At 39.3% G+C, this 14612-nt stretch overlaps 1 protein-coding gene across 1 annotated transcript in view; it reads right to left on the bottom strand.

Moving 5' to 3' along the window:
* Positions 1–14612, bottom strand: part of LOC116319185 (interferon-induced protein 44-like) — a 49935-nt gene that overhangs the window by 3810 nt on the left and 31513 nt on the right. The window lies entirely within an intron of this gene.

Raw genomic sequence — 14612 nt, 5'->3', positions numbered from 1 at the left:
TTGCTTCTGTCATAATTCTGGGTTTTGTAACCAGCATTTTAAGTTTTAGCCTTTGTTGTTGTTTGAATATTACCTTTTTACCTCCGCTCCAGTTGTGTTTTCATTCTGATTTAGTATTAATAGTTTTCTTTGTTAGTTATTCTCAAGTTTTTCTTCTGCTGTATGCTCCTGGTGTTTTTGAGAATCTATTGTGTTTTGGTCTGGCTTTTTGTATATTTTCCTTTAGAACTTATTATATCCTCTGTAGTTTCTGTTTATAAGGTCGTTCATCTACTTGATTTTATTATTCCAAATACCTTCTTTTATGATACTTTTCTGTTTCCTACTTGTGTCCCTGTATCTGTCTTGTCTCTTTGTGCCCCGGTTGTTTGTTTCCCTATTTAGTTGTGTCCGTTGTTTTCTCATTCAGTCATATCTCACTTCCTGTTTGCTGCATGTGTGTGTTTGTTAGTTCCTGCTTTACTTTGATAGTCTCATGTGCTTGATATTGAGTTTTGCTTCCCCGTCTAATCCTGATTTGCTCTCTGCTGTCTCATCTTTATTTATCGTGTTCCAGCATCATAGCTTTGCTGGATCAAATTGGTCATTTGAGGCTCAACACTGTCCTCTAGTGGACCAAAGAATACTCAAGAGGCACTCTAACAGAGAGTTGACATATGGGGCTGTTTGCAAAAACAGGTGTAAATATTACAGCAGTAATTACTACAGATAACACTCTCTGGTAAACATTAGCTCTACACAATAACAACAATCAACTCATTAACTGAAATACAGTCTGTAAAGCAATGCTTTTACACTCTTTACTGTTACAATGTTGCTACTCTTGCACTGACAGTAATAACAAAGTATCAGCATGGCTGAATTTACTCTGAATGGAAATAATCAAACACAAAGCTGAGAAGGTAAACTTACTACTTTCGTAAATAACAGTCCGACTCTGACTGAAAGTCAGACAAACTGCAGAATCTGATTAGGCTCCCAGTTGCATAGCAAAGGAGGAGGCTAAGCACATATACAAGTCCTGATTTGGACTTGTATATCTAACCTGGTTGCTTGTATGGGTTGATAACCTAAGTCATTAAATATCTATCCATCCATCCTCTTCCGCTTATCCAGCTTAGGGTCATGGGGGTTCTGGTGCCAATCACAGCTGTAATAGGGTGGACAGCAGGGAACAACGTGGACAGGTCAAAAGTTTAATGCAAGGCTGACATGCATCATTAAGGATGGCTTTATAAAATAAATGTGACTTAAAAGCATGCCCTAAAAATGAAAATGATGAACTGAAAATAACTATTTATGTGTTATTTATTCTGAATATTTATTGGGAACTTATTTACCTGAACACATTGGAGTTAGAAAGATGGGAGAGGTCCTAAAATATCATTATTGCCAATGTTATCAATGTTATATCAGTATAATAAATACAATGAACAAATAAACACACACTCTCTGGTCAGTCATCATTTTTTAAGTGAACAGAGTTAATTACAGTTCTGTAAACAAGAAATCACTTACTCAGAGAGGACAGTCTTACATCGAGAGTTGAAATGATTTATTTGAGTTACACAGGAGGCAGCAGGTTACAGGTATATAGCTGTCATTTTTCATACAGTAAACAACAAAAAGTACATGTATTGCTTTTCATTGAAGTTTATTTGGATTTAATTTGCAAAAGAACAAAACGTTAAGTAAAATAAGAACAAGACAAAATTCAGTAGGATAAAGTTTCTGGTGAAGTCAAGTTTTATGTGACTGTGATTGAAATGATGGTGAAGCAAAATCACTTTTTTCTATCCCCCTCACACATTGGTTACAGGTCAGGATCATTCTGGTCATTCAGGTAGTCCTCTCCATAGTCAATGATCTTTTTCAGTGCACACAGTATCAGTGAATCTATGTTGTACTGTTGTAGTCAGGATCCATTTCAAACAAGTGACATTTGGGATTGAACTGGGAAAAAAGGAAAATCACTTAAACCTTTTTGAATGATGCAGTTTCTGTATCACAGACTGTGTACAAGCATCTGAATGAAGATGTCATACCCTGTAACCTTCTTTTACATGTCCATTCATGGCAAGTTCGATGTCTTTCACATGAATTCCTCTCTCAGTACTTTTCTCAAGGCCCATGGTGTCATTGAAGACAAAAGGGTAAAAAGTTCCTGGAATATCTTTCTGAATTTGATATGTCCTGTAGTGTAAATTTAAAAAATAGGGTTTATAATGTCAAATACTAAAGATCCTAAACAGTTTTCTGAATAATTTACACACTAGTTGTACTCAACTTTTTCACTCTTTTTATAGTTTAATGTCTATAAAGCAGGCACCACTGCGGTGTGCTCCTGTAGTCCTAGAAAACCTCAAAGGAAATGAGTGTGTTTTCATGCAAGCCTCTAACAGGAAGTATGATAAGAATAGATACATCCTCATACATACTGCAATGGTGAAACTGAAACTAAAGGTTGCGTCTGCCAAATCTCGAGTTGCGATTTTGCCTCTTAAAGCACTGTCGACAGAGTTGATGAAGCTGGACTTTCCAGCACCTGGTGGTCCATAAAGCATAATTCTGAGATGCTGGACATCTTTGTGAGGCTTGTGTCAGGAAATCAATATCCTTAGTATCCTTATTTTCCTATTATATTGTTTTATGTACTTTAATAATGAAGGCTTGTAGAGCAAGGCCACCTTTGACTCACAAACTAAGTGCTCAGCCAGACTGAAAAACAGGAAGTTTTAGTGCACAGGCATATTAATAGATAAGACACAGAAAAGAGGAACTTTCCATATAAGCAATGTTTGAGACTGTGTGACGTGTAAAGTACCAAAATAACACCTATATGAGACACAGTTTATGATTCTAGTGTTAGAACTCTTGCAACTGGCGTTTGAGCTGTGCAGGAGTGTCTCTCTTCCGGAAGATGATTGAATAAAAAGAAATATAAATGTTTTAACACACTATGTGTCGGTTTTCTCTGTTCTATCATGGGGACAAAAGGATCGGGGTTTAATATTTGGTGTTTCCGCCCGGTTCGTCATGCAACAGAGAGAACAAATGTGGCCGCAGGTTGGATCTGATATGAGGCGAACAGAAGACCGGTCTAAAAAGATTTAAAGGTAGGCACAAACCTGTTCAATAAGCAAATTTGTGCAAATTGGCTGAATTCTAAATTATCTGTTCGCTGAGTAGATGATCTTAACTATGAAATTGGCTCAGTAGTGGTAAAACTGAATTCTTGAGAATAAAGTAAAACTTTGAAGTAATGAGAAGCTTTGAAGTAAGAATAATGAAACGTTGAGAAAAAGACAGTACTGAGATAAAAGTAACATGAGATGTTATGAGGAAATAAGAGAGAAAAGAGACCGATGTGTGATTAAAGAATAAGAGAATATAAGAGTTATTGGTCAGTTTATGGTTCAATAAGTGTTAGTCACGGAGTTGAAGAACTTCAAGCTTAGTGAAGACGTTTACTAGGTGGTCCAGGGGACCTTACTCAGGTGGCGCTGCTGAGATTTGTGGCCTCAGGAATAGCTATGATCAGAAGATCATTTTGAGATACACTTATTTGTGAGTAAAAAGAGTAATTTCGGACGAGGAAGTCCGACAGAAAACACCTGGTGCTGTCAGGATGTTTAAGTGACACAGAATTTCAGAAAATCGAGTCAGAAATGGTTTTGTGGCTCTTGGTAAACTGATTTTGAAGGAAAATCAGTGTTTATTGTGTTGAAGTAACAGATCCGGCGCGGTCTGAAGGGAAGAATCAGCTGTACATTTCTGAGTGTGCAGCATTGTTGATATTAACAGATCCGGCGTGGTCTAAGGAAAAGAAATAAATTGGTGAATGGTTGATATACCATTCACCAAAAGAGTGAGCTCGGATGAGGAAGTCCGAGAAAAGGACACCTTGAGTTGAGCAAGGTGTTTAACTGACTCAGGATTTCAGAGAATCGAGTCAGCTGTGATCTTGAGTTCTAATGGTAAGTTGATTTTAAAGGAAAATCAATGTTTACCATGTTGAAGTAATTCTGAAGATATTACTAGATGTGCTGTGATACAAGTGAAGAATAAGTTGTGTACACGTGGACACACAATTGTGTTGAGATTGATGGATCGGCTGCGGTCCATCTGATAAGTTAATACTGGGTGCACTGAGACAAGAAACTGTTTTTAAATCAGCACTGGCGGCAGTGATATACATGTGCTGAAGATTACTGGACCCAGCGAGGTCCATTTGATGAAGTTCTTGGGCAGATAAATGACAGAAACAGTTTCTGAATTTTGAGGAGAATTCTGAAGCACTGAGGTTGAATTTTCTCTGTGCTTGGTGCGCTGTGTGGACTTATATCAGAGTTATAAGTCCAAAGGTTATGACCTGGAGGTCATTCATTGTGTTTAAAGAAGAACAGGAATTAGAAAAGGATATTTAATGTAATATTTTGTGTAAATTGAGGAAAACTCACCATATATGTTCACCTTTTCTTCGTTTGAAGGGACACAGACATTAACACACACAGTTCTTGGGTGTGAGTTACTTCCTCTTTTAATTTTAAACTGCAACACATGTGTTCATTGAACTAGAACTTCAGCAGTGAATGAGACAGGATTTAGATTAGGTCTAGTCCTGGTAAAGTAAAAGATTATGTTCAAAGTTTTATGCCCTGGAGGCCAAGAGTTGTGTATAGAGAAGAACATGACTCAGAAAAGGACATTTAAGGTCACATTTTGTCTAAGATGGGGAGAATTGTCCCATATGTGTTTATTTCTCTTCTCTTTTAAGAGGATATACGCACTTAACTGGGTGTTGTCTACTTCCTCTTTCTGAATCTAAAAAGCATGTTTGATAAAATACTCTTAGGAAAGCGTATTTTGAGTGATTCTAAGTGTGTGAATGTTGTGAGTACTGGATTTGAGTGATTCTGTGTGATTTGTACAAAATAATAAATAAGTAATAATAACACTACGTGGGTTCATAGCAGAGTGCGGGAGAAAGAGGAAGTCTGAGAGAAAAGTGTGTGCGTAGGCAAACTGCAGAGTGTGTGCGTCAAACAGGAAGTCTGATTATAGCTTGTGAGCTGGTGAGAGACGTTGCAACATGAAAACAGAGGAATTAGAGACTGAATGAAAAAGTAATAAAATGATATTAATTACATGTTTTAGTGTGTCGATACAGGTGGACTCTCCTCAACCTGAAAACATGACTACAGCGGCAAAAGGATAGATTAACAGAATTGGGATGAGAAACAGGCCAGTCTTTGGCTTAAAAAGTTTGCAGCTTGACCTCTCATTCTGTCCCCACCCTGAGAAGAAGCTTAAAGGACAGTCGATCTCCTGATGAAGACAGAAGACAGACAGAACATCGTGGACTTGAAGAGTTAACAGCAGGCAAAAGACAGTGCAACTGAACCATAACACTGACGACTCCAGCAGCAGCATGAAAGAAAGCACGTGATGCAACATGCACGGTGAACTGCAGGCTGGTAAGAACAGTGTGACAGGACTGTTTGAAGGCACTGAATGTGATATTTTGCCATGCTGGGAGTTAACCTACAAGAAAAGACTGAAAGATCAACGGAAAAGAAACAGAGGAGCAGAAAAATCTGAGTGGGACTGTGTTGTTGGAGATTTTAAGGCCACACAGGACACTGTGAAGAGAGGGACAGGGACCAGTCAGAGGTCAAGCCCGGACGAGTTCGAGTGAGAGAGTACAGGATATAATTGGATTGAAAATGGAAGCTAAATCATGGAGGTTTAGGATTGTCCACCATATCAAAAAAAAAAAGAAAAGAAAAGAGAAAGACCGAGGAAAATAAATACATGAACTAACGATTACATGAATGAATAGAAAACACACATACACAAATTGTTACATGTGAAATTTTTTTGGGAAAGAATCAGAAGTGAGATAGTTTGAATCCAGAGCTCAGTGAGAAGATGGATGAATTAAACCTGATTATAAAATACACATGCAATGAAGAAGCAGCTTACACTCACCGAACATTAACATGACCACATAACATGAACGCAAGGAAGAACACGCTTACATTTATATACATGACATAATTGGTATTTCTGACCGGAAAGAGAGGGAAACGGGTCGTGTAAGCACTCATGATAATAATGAAAATGTCTTAGTTTTGTTATCTGTAGGTGGAAGCAGACCTGGATCAATTTTCCACATGCAGCGGTCGGAAGAAAGTTATAGGTTAACATTATTGGAAACGTTCAGGCCAAGTTTTGGTTGAAGTGTTTACAGCGCCAAGTGTTACTGAACCTCACAAGCAAGCTCTCACTCCTGGCTGAAGACAAGGAATGCAGCTTCAAAGAGCAATAACATGGATGAGAAAAAGAAATTAAAATCTCAAAAGCTCTTTGCCCGAAAATCAAACTTGCAGCGTAACATCTCACAGTCCATGTCCACACTGGGGACGCTGCCTGAGAAGAATTCATCTCTGAGTGGTAGCCGCTCATCTGGTCTCAGTGTCAACTCTCCTGATGTTAAGAAGAAATTCAAATTGGGACACCAACGAACCGGCAGCTCTGACAGCAAGGTGTCTTTGGCTCTTTTCTCCCTGGTGGGCCGCTCTAAGCAGAGCAACTGTGACCTGAACAACCTGTGCATTAACGGCAGCCATGTGTACACAGAGGAGACCGAACCCAAGAGTGGATTCGGTCTCGGAAAGAGAACTGCCTGTTTTGGACTGTTGAAGTGAGAGAGGACAGCGGAGTAGGAGGTGAGAACACAGAGGAATGCTGTTATTTAATGTGGGGAATCAAAATTTGGGTTAGCAAATTTGGGAAAGAGAAAACTGACTGTTTAAGTTGGAAAATTGTGAAGGAGTCTGAAACACTGCCAAAAGAAACATACAAACTCACACACACAAACAGAAAATGCATTAACCTTAGAATTACAAGAGAGCTCATGAAGATTAGACAGCATGTTGAGCGTGTGAGTCTGTTTATCATCTTGTCCAAGTCGCTTAGTGTGTAGTAGTTTTTAGAAAGGAAAATTAGAATTTAGTGATGATGGTGTGCAAATTGTGTGGCTTTTAACAAGATTTTCTGTGTATTGAGCAGGTGAAATTATGTCAGTTGACCTCAGACTGTCAGGATGCTGAAGAACCTGAGGCCACTGAAATATGATGTGGGGAAAATGAACAGAGGGGGTGATTTAAGTCTGATTTCAGACTATGTAAGTATTAGTTAAGCCAAAAGTTGTCACGTCCGGTGTGGCAGACGTGTGGAATTGAAGATAGGACCCAACATGCGGCAGCTCTGGTGCAGGTGAGTATTTATTGAACCGGAGTAGATACAAACAATAGAGGCGGGAGAACATGAAACTGGAAAACCTAAACTGGGCAAACTAACAAAACAAACCAGAAACGTAGGTGCAGGGGGGCACAGGAAAATCCACAGGAAGACGGACGGTGAGACGCAGGGAGACCGAGGGGAACAACACAGACGAACCAGCAACGACTAAGACAGAAGACACGACTTAAAAACACTCAGAGAACACAGGGAGATTACACACAGGTGGGGGACACAGCTGGGAGTGATTAACGTCACGAGACTAGGGAGGCAAACTGAAAACACTCACATAAGACGCAGACCTTCACAATAAAACAGGAAACACATACACGCAAAGACACAGACTAGGAAACGCGGACTTAACACAGGAATAGATGGGCAGAACAGAATAACACTAAACAGGAGGAACAACAGAACCAAAATGACACTAAGAGAAAACACAAAACGCTGGGTCAAAAGGACCCAGGATCATGACAAAAGTAGGGCAAAACTTTTGTGGCCCTGAAGTTCTAATCCCAACAGCATATGGATAGATTAATAAGAAAATTTTCTGTGTTTAAGATTTTTGAGGTTGTTGTTGTAGTGATGGGTTGATTCGGTCAGTTTGGTTTGGGTGTTCTTCTTATTTTAATAGACGGAGTTTTATTAAACATGGACATGTCTAAGGGGGCCCATTATTTTTGTAACAGTGCACTTAGAGAAAACCAGGCAGGTGATTTTGTTTTGTGCTTTGATGAGCTAATAATCAGCTCTCTTTTTTCTCATTTTTGTTCTAAGCAGGCCTGTAATAGTGAATAACAGCGCTGTAAATAATTTCTTGGAGAACAAACATAAGGTGGACTTTCCAGATTACAATTGGCTGAGGAGAAGGCTACCTGTGGGGACCTGATCAGGTCGTAAGTCCCTGTCTAAAAGGATTGCCGCGAGCCAATCCAGTCCAAAAGCATAAAGAACTAGTTTCCTAGAAAACAAAATAAAACAAATGAATGAGCTCATGTTGCTGAGGGTGGAGAATCTGATTATTTGCGCGGGAGTCTCCACTATCAGCAATACCTGGTGTGAATGCGTGTGAATGAATGTGTGTAAATGGACGGTGACTGGACGGATGATGTGAACTAAAGGTTGGACCGACTGGACACTGAGATAAAGACTGGACTAAGGTTAAACACATGACTGATAACTGTTCTGTTTTAAGTTTTCTTTCTTATAACACAGATTGGATCATAAGTGGGGAAAACTGAGTATGAAATGTGAAGTTCAGGTTAACACACAGGTTTTGTTTCTAGGAAGTTCCAAGGATGCAGGCGCTGGATGGAGCCAGGAGTTCGAAAAGATTTGACATGATGATTAAATTGATTTCATTCCTTAAAGACAGGTTTGCAGGGCCGGAGCAGATATACCTCAGAGGAGGATTGCTGAGGTGTTTTGAGAAATGATATGACTAACCTTTTTCTTTTAATTTCCTAAGCTTGGGTGAAGCATTTTGAGTTTGTGACACATAAGATGTATCAAAAGGGGGGATTTAAGGTTTATTTTGAAATGGGTTTTAGGATCATTTTATGACTGTTGGGGTTTTTGATAATTTAGATATGGTAAAACTGAGGCAGGAATTGTTATTTTCATGTTTAAGTTAAAGGATTAAAATGAACTGAATCCTGTGTAGAAGATAAAATGCCGGTGTTCATAAGAAGGTGTACACCAAACTTAAAGGAAACTGCGGGAAACTTTGAATAAAAGATATGCTTTGGGGAAAACTAGCGAAGATTTTAGGAGTAGACAAGGTTTTATTTCTTTTTGATTTCTAGAATAAGTGGTTATAATGCAGGCTTACACATACAGATATTACATAGATTTATTTCTAGGGTAGAGGTGAAACACAGTTTGCTTTGTCTTTGTGTAGGAACTGGTGACGCAGAAGTTGTAAAGATAGACATGCAATGAATAAGTTGATAGGAAACATGTCGAGACAGCCATATAGGGCAAATGTGGTATGTGTGTTGAAAAGAGGAAGTAAGTTTTGTACAGGACGTGCTTGAGATGATCAGATGAGAGAAGGAGAGAGCTTCTTAAGAGGGTGTTAAAAGTGTTGCTTACCCAAATGAATAACATTGAAGATTATATACGTAGAAATGATTTTTATACACATTGCGATTGTGCTCATGAAGGAGTTGATGCCCAGTCTATTGAAGGTTTTAAGCTTTGTTTGGCGCGATGTCCAGACAATCTATTGTGTAAGTGACTTGGAGCATAGAAGGATAAACCGCATACACGCTTACAAACACATAGAATCCATAAACCTGCCAGGCCAAAGGCCTGAAATTCATTTAGCTTCTAACTGCATTTTAGTCTACTTGGTAACAGATGACAGGAGATTAGTTAAAGAAGAGCATCCGCCTCAGGGACCATGTAGGCTTGAAACTTATTGCCTTGTATGGAAGGTGTGATAGAAAGAGTCTCTGTCTAATTTTAGGGGTTTAAGATTGACCATTTACTGTAACTGATGCATATTATGTTCATTTGTGACGCATGAAGGGGCGTAACCCTGATGAATGAAACCATTCTGAATTGAGCTGTTCGGAGAAGATCTCTGTCTGTTTTTATGCTCAGATGGTAATGGTGTATATCTTACCCTGGGCGTGTTTAATAAAACTAAAAGTGTTGCTTACACACATGAAGAGCATTGAGATTAAGTAAAGTTAATATAAAGGACAGAGCCCAGAACATGATATGGTGAAACAACTTTGAATGATTAAAGGAACATTAGATGAACACAGTAGATTAGTGAGGTGTAGCAGAGAGAGGCGTTTTGTTTTCTATCCTTTACAGGAGAAGATTTCAGGACCACAGCAACCACAGGGGTGGCGAGAATCCTGGAAGCCCGAGACCGAACAGAACCAACCAGAGAAAGGAGAAGAACAGAGCACAAAGACACCTAGTTGTTTACATTGCAAAGAAGATCAAAAGCTTGTTAGACACAGGTTATAATGGGAGCATAAAAGTAATGAGAGGGACTTTACGAATAGCTGCAGGATTTTTATGTTACGTAAATTGCCCAAACACAGTGTTCAGACCGGATATGCGTTACCCATTAAAGGGGGCGAAGACACCAGGCCTAAGTTTTAAAGATGAAAAGGGTCAAGTCAATAGAGGATGTTACGAAAGGTTGAGAAAACAATGTAGGACCTTTTACCAGGAAAAGCTAATTGTATCTGTTTAGACTTTACAGTGTACACAGAGGGAAGTCAGGAATAGTTTTAAACTGGGATTCTAGTTGAAAAGGGGGTGTAGCAAGTAGAGTTAGGGCAGCTCGCAGCCCGGCGTAAACGCAAGATGCTGTCACACAGCTTGATTTATTTGTTTGATTTATTTTTATGACAAAATAATAAGGAAACATTGAAAATATACAACCCGTTGAGGGGACAGATAGGGTTGGGCAATTGAAAGGTTTTGTTTGTTTAGCATAATCTCTTTTGTTATATTTTAGCTTTTAACATGGAACACGCCTCTCTGGAGCTTCTCTCCTGATGCTACCCCGCCAAAAACCCTTCTCAATAGAGACTATGTCAGCTCCCAGACAGACAAAAACAAACTAAAAGCCAGTAATAAACAACTTAAACATAAACAATCACAAAGCAAGAACAATACAGAATCCACATCTGAACCAAAGACTAAAACAGTGAAATGTGGATTAGTAAATATTAGGTCTCTCTCCTAAAAGTCTCTGTTATCTCACCCCAACCGGTCGCAGCAGATGGCTGCCCCTACCTGAGCCTGGTTCTGCCGGAGGTTTCTTCCTGTTAAAAGGGAGTTTTTCCTTCCCATTGTCGCCAAAGTGCTTGCTCATAGGGGGTCATATGATTGTTGGGTTTTTCTCTGTATCTATGAAGCGCCTTGAGGTGACTTTTGTTGTGATTTGGCACTATATAAATAAAATTGAATTGGATTGCATTGAAGTAAACTTAATGTGATAAATTAGGAATTATGTTGTGTTTCTTACAAAACACAAAAAGGGGGAGAACTGTCAGGAAATCAATATCCTTAGTATCCTTATTTTCCTATTATATTGTTTTATGTACTTTAATAATGAAGGCTTGTAGAGCAAGGCCACCTTTGACTCACAAACTAAGTGCTCAGCCAGACTGAAAAACAGGAAGTTTTAGTGCACAGGCATATTAATAGATAAGACACAGAAAAGAGGAACTTTCCATATAAGCAATGTTTGAGACTGTGTGACGTGTAAAGTACCAAAATAACACCTATATGAGACACAGTTTATGATTCTAATGTTAGGGATCCTGCAACTGGCGTTTGGGCTGTGCAGGACTTTCTCTTCCGGAAGATGATTGAATAAAAAGAAATATAAATGTTTTAACACACTACGAGTCGGTTTTCTCTGTTCTATCATGGGGACAAAAGGATCGGGGTTTAATACTTGTAATCTCTGACAAGCTGTCTGTCTTCTTCTCTTTTACTGTTCATTTAGAAAATTACAATAGGATTTAGTTCACACTTACAGTTTACACAACAGGATTATTAATACACACAAAATAACACAACAAACAAAACACTTGAGGGGTGTACGACCAAGTCAGACTGACATAGTCAGGTTTGAATTGTCTTGTCTGATAATACCAAAAATCCGAGTCACAGAAAATTAGCATCGTGATGGTGGCTATTATTGATAACTCAGGCTTTTTGCCAAAGTGTGTGATGTTATGTAAAAGGGTCATTTGCCATGTCATGTAGCTCATAGACCTGACTGTTGGAGACATAAGAGGAAAAGGTGCTGTTGATCTACAATGAAAATGATTAATCTTTTGAAATTGTGATTCATCACATTTCTTTTGACACTCTGTTAACACAGTTGTTCAGTTGAGGCTTAAATCTTTGTATTGATACATTTACACGTTATCTCCTGCAATCTGGTGTGACATTACCATCTAATGACAAACGTGTAAATCACATAAGCCACACCAAAGCTTTATTAATTTTATTGATGGATTCTCTGTGATAAATATCCAAATAAACCAATCAGTGTTCTAATCTGTTTTCTACTACAGTGGTCCGTTGCTATAACGCGGTTCACCTTTCGTGGCCTCGCTGTTTAGCTGAATTTTCATGCTTTTTTCTTTTTTGTTCCTTCTTTCTTTCTTTTTTTCTTGTTTTTTTTTTTTTTTTTTTTTTTACAGCGCATTGTGTTCTACGTCCTGATCGGCTGTAGACCAGTGTTAATCAATCTCCTCCGTGCCGTGTCTCCTGTACAGTACAGAATGCATTCAGCTTGTCAAATTTACATAAATCTTCGATCGCTAGCAGTGCGACTCTGAAGTGCTGTACTGTATGTTTGTAAGTTTTCTCCCCAACAATGTCGAAGAAACATTTCGCACTGTCAAAGGCACCTGCGGTAGCACCCAAAAGGAGGGGGAAGATGCTACCATCACACAAAAAGTTGGACATCTGGACAAAGGAAGGTAGAAGTTACCCTATTTTTCGGACCACAAGGCGCACCAGATTATAAGGTGCATTAAGCGAAACAAAACAGATAAGTCAAACTTTACTCAACTCATTCTTCTTGCTTCCTCCACTTCCGTAGTATTGATTCATTAATGTTGAATTCTCTTGCAGCTACTCTATTCCCATGTTATGGACCTGAAAACAGGGTTTGATCTTTGGTTTCATTCTATAATACTGGACTTATTTTTCTACGAAGGTTTGAACTTTGAGAGTGTTTAAACAAGAGAGAAAAGTGTGAAAATGTTCATGCCTGTCTGAGAAAAGTGTATAAAGTGTGTAGTGAGGGGTTTTACAGCCTTAAAACATCTATAATAATTGTAAAAAAATAAAGCTGACTACTTCGCAGATTTCGCCTATTGCAGGTTATTTTAGAACGTAACTCCCGTGATAAACGAGGAACCACAGTAGCTGTGTCTCAAAACGTAGGTTGCATCCTCCTGAGGCCGCATTTGTAGACCGATTATGTCCCAGCGACGCAACAAAGGCTGTCCCAATTCGTAGACTCCTCCGAATCCGGCCGACAAATGCGGCCTCCTTTTCCCCAGATTTGAAAGATGGGTCGGGTGTATCCTTAATGGCCCACCATATCGCAGAATTCATAGCGCGGCCCAGCCAATTCCAGTTTTCAACAATGGCGGCCGCTACTAAGTTTTAATATTACTCATATTAATCTTTCTGGGTCACAAAATAAACTTTTAACATATTTTCAGGCGAGAAAGTAGCTGTGTAAACTTCAAATATCTGCTTGGTTTATCAAGACATCGCACATTTGTAAAAGTGCTCCGATGTTTTCGGAGACGTCTGTTACCCACCCGCTCGATAGCTAGCCGGGGGGGTTCAATGGTCACTCGAGCCGGCAAGAACACCGGACTCACGGCACATCGTTTTCAACCCCCATGGTCTTTCGCTACTCAGGTTAAAGATGATATATAAGTCACATAACTTAAAAATGTTATTGTTTGGCTTTTTTCAGTGTTTTATTTGTTGGGGAGTAAATCGGTTTGGCTGAGATCAAAGTTATTAGATTAGATTAGATTAAATAAAACTTTATTAATCCCTTGGGTGGGTTCCTCCGGGGTTTTCACGTCAAACAGAAAACTGATTAAACAGAAGTGTGAGATGGTCGAGAATTTACGGCAATGTCCTGTTATATTTTAGATAGCAAGGAGCAGACGGCTGAGTTTATTCAACTCCACCTAGACAGCAGTGACGCAAATCTGAAGGCTAGACTGTCCCATTTCACAGCCTTGCACTTCCGGCCTTCTCGGTTTTCGAAGGACCTGGCCGACGTAGACCGCGAAGGCCAGGTCCTCCAAAGGATACGGCCTAGGTTTTGGGACACAGCTTGTACCTCCAATTTCAGCACTGTACAATGACGTGATGAGCGTTTCTGCATCACCATGTAAAAGCATGAAAATTCCTTTCACATTGTGAATCAGCAGTTTGTCCCGCTGTATTTTTATGACAGTTATTACAGTACAGCTCAACAAGTTAAATGTATGAAATGTATTCCTTCAGCAGAGAATCTGTCACACTTGCACAGGAAAAGGAAAAAAATCTGTAAAAGCATGACACCCACAGTGAGAATCTGAATATTAAATATAAGTTAACACAACATGTCTGTGAAGGTTCTCAGTCATCCAGATCATCGTAGTCTAACAACATTTCGAAACACCTTGCTACCATCCTAGCACCTCTATTGGGGAACACCCCACATCACATCAAGAACTCCACCAACTTCACCGACAAGGTCCAGAAACTGGATCCAAATGAAACCATGGTGTCCTTTGATG

The sequence above is a fragment of the Oreochromis aureus genome, linkage group 23, assembly GCF_013358895.1.
Source record: "Oreochromis aureus strain Israel breed Guangdong linkage group 23, ZZ_aureus, whole genome shotgun sequence".
Lineage (NCBI taxonomy): Eukaryota > Metazoa > Chordata > Actinopteri > Cichliformes > Cichlidae > Oreochromis > Oreochromis aureus.
Note: the sequence above shows the minus strand (reverse complement) of the source record. Positions and strands in the feature narration are given on the sequence as shown.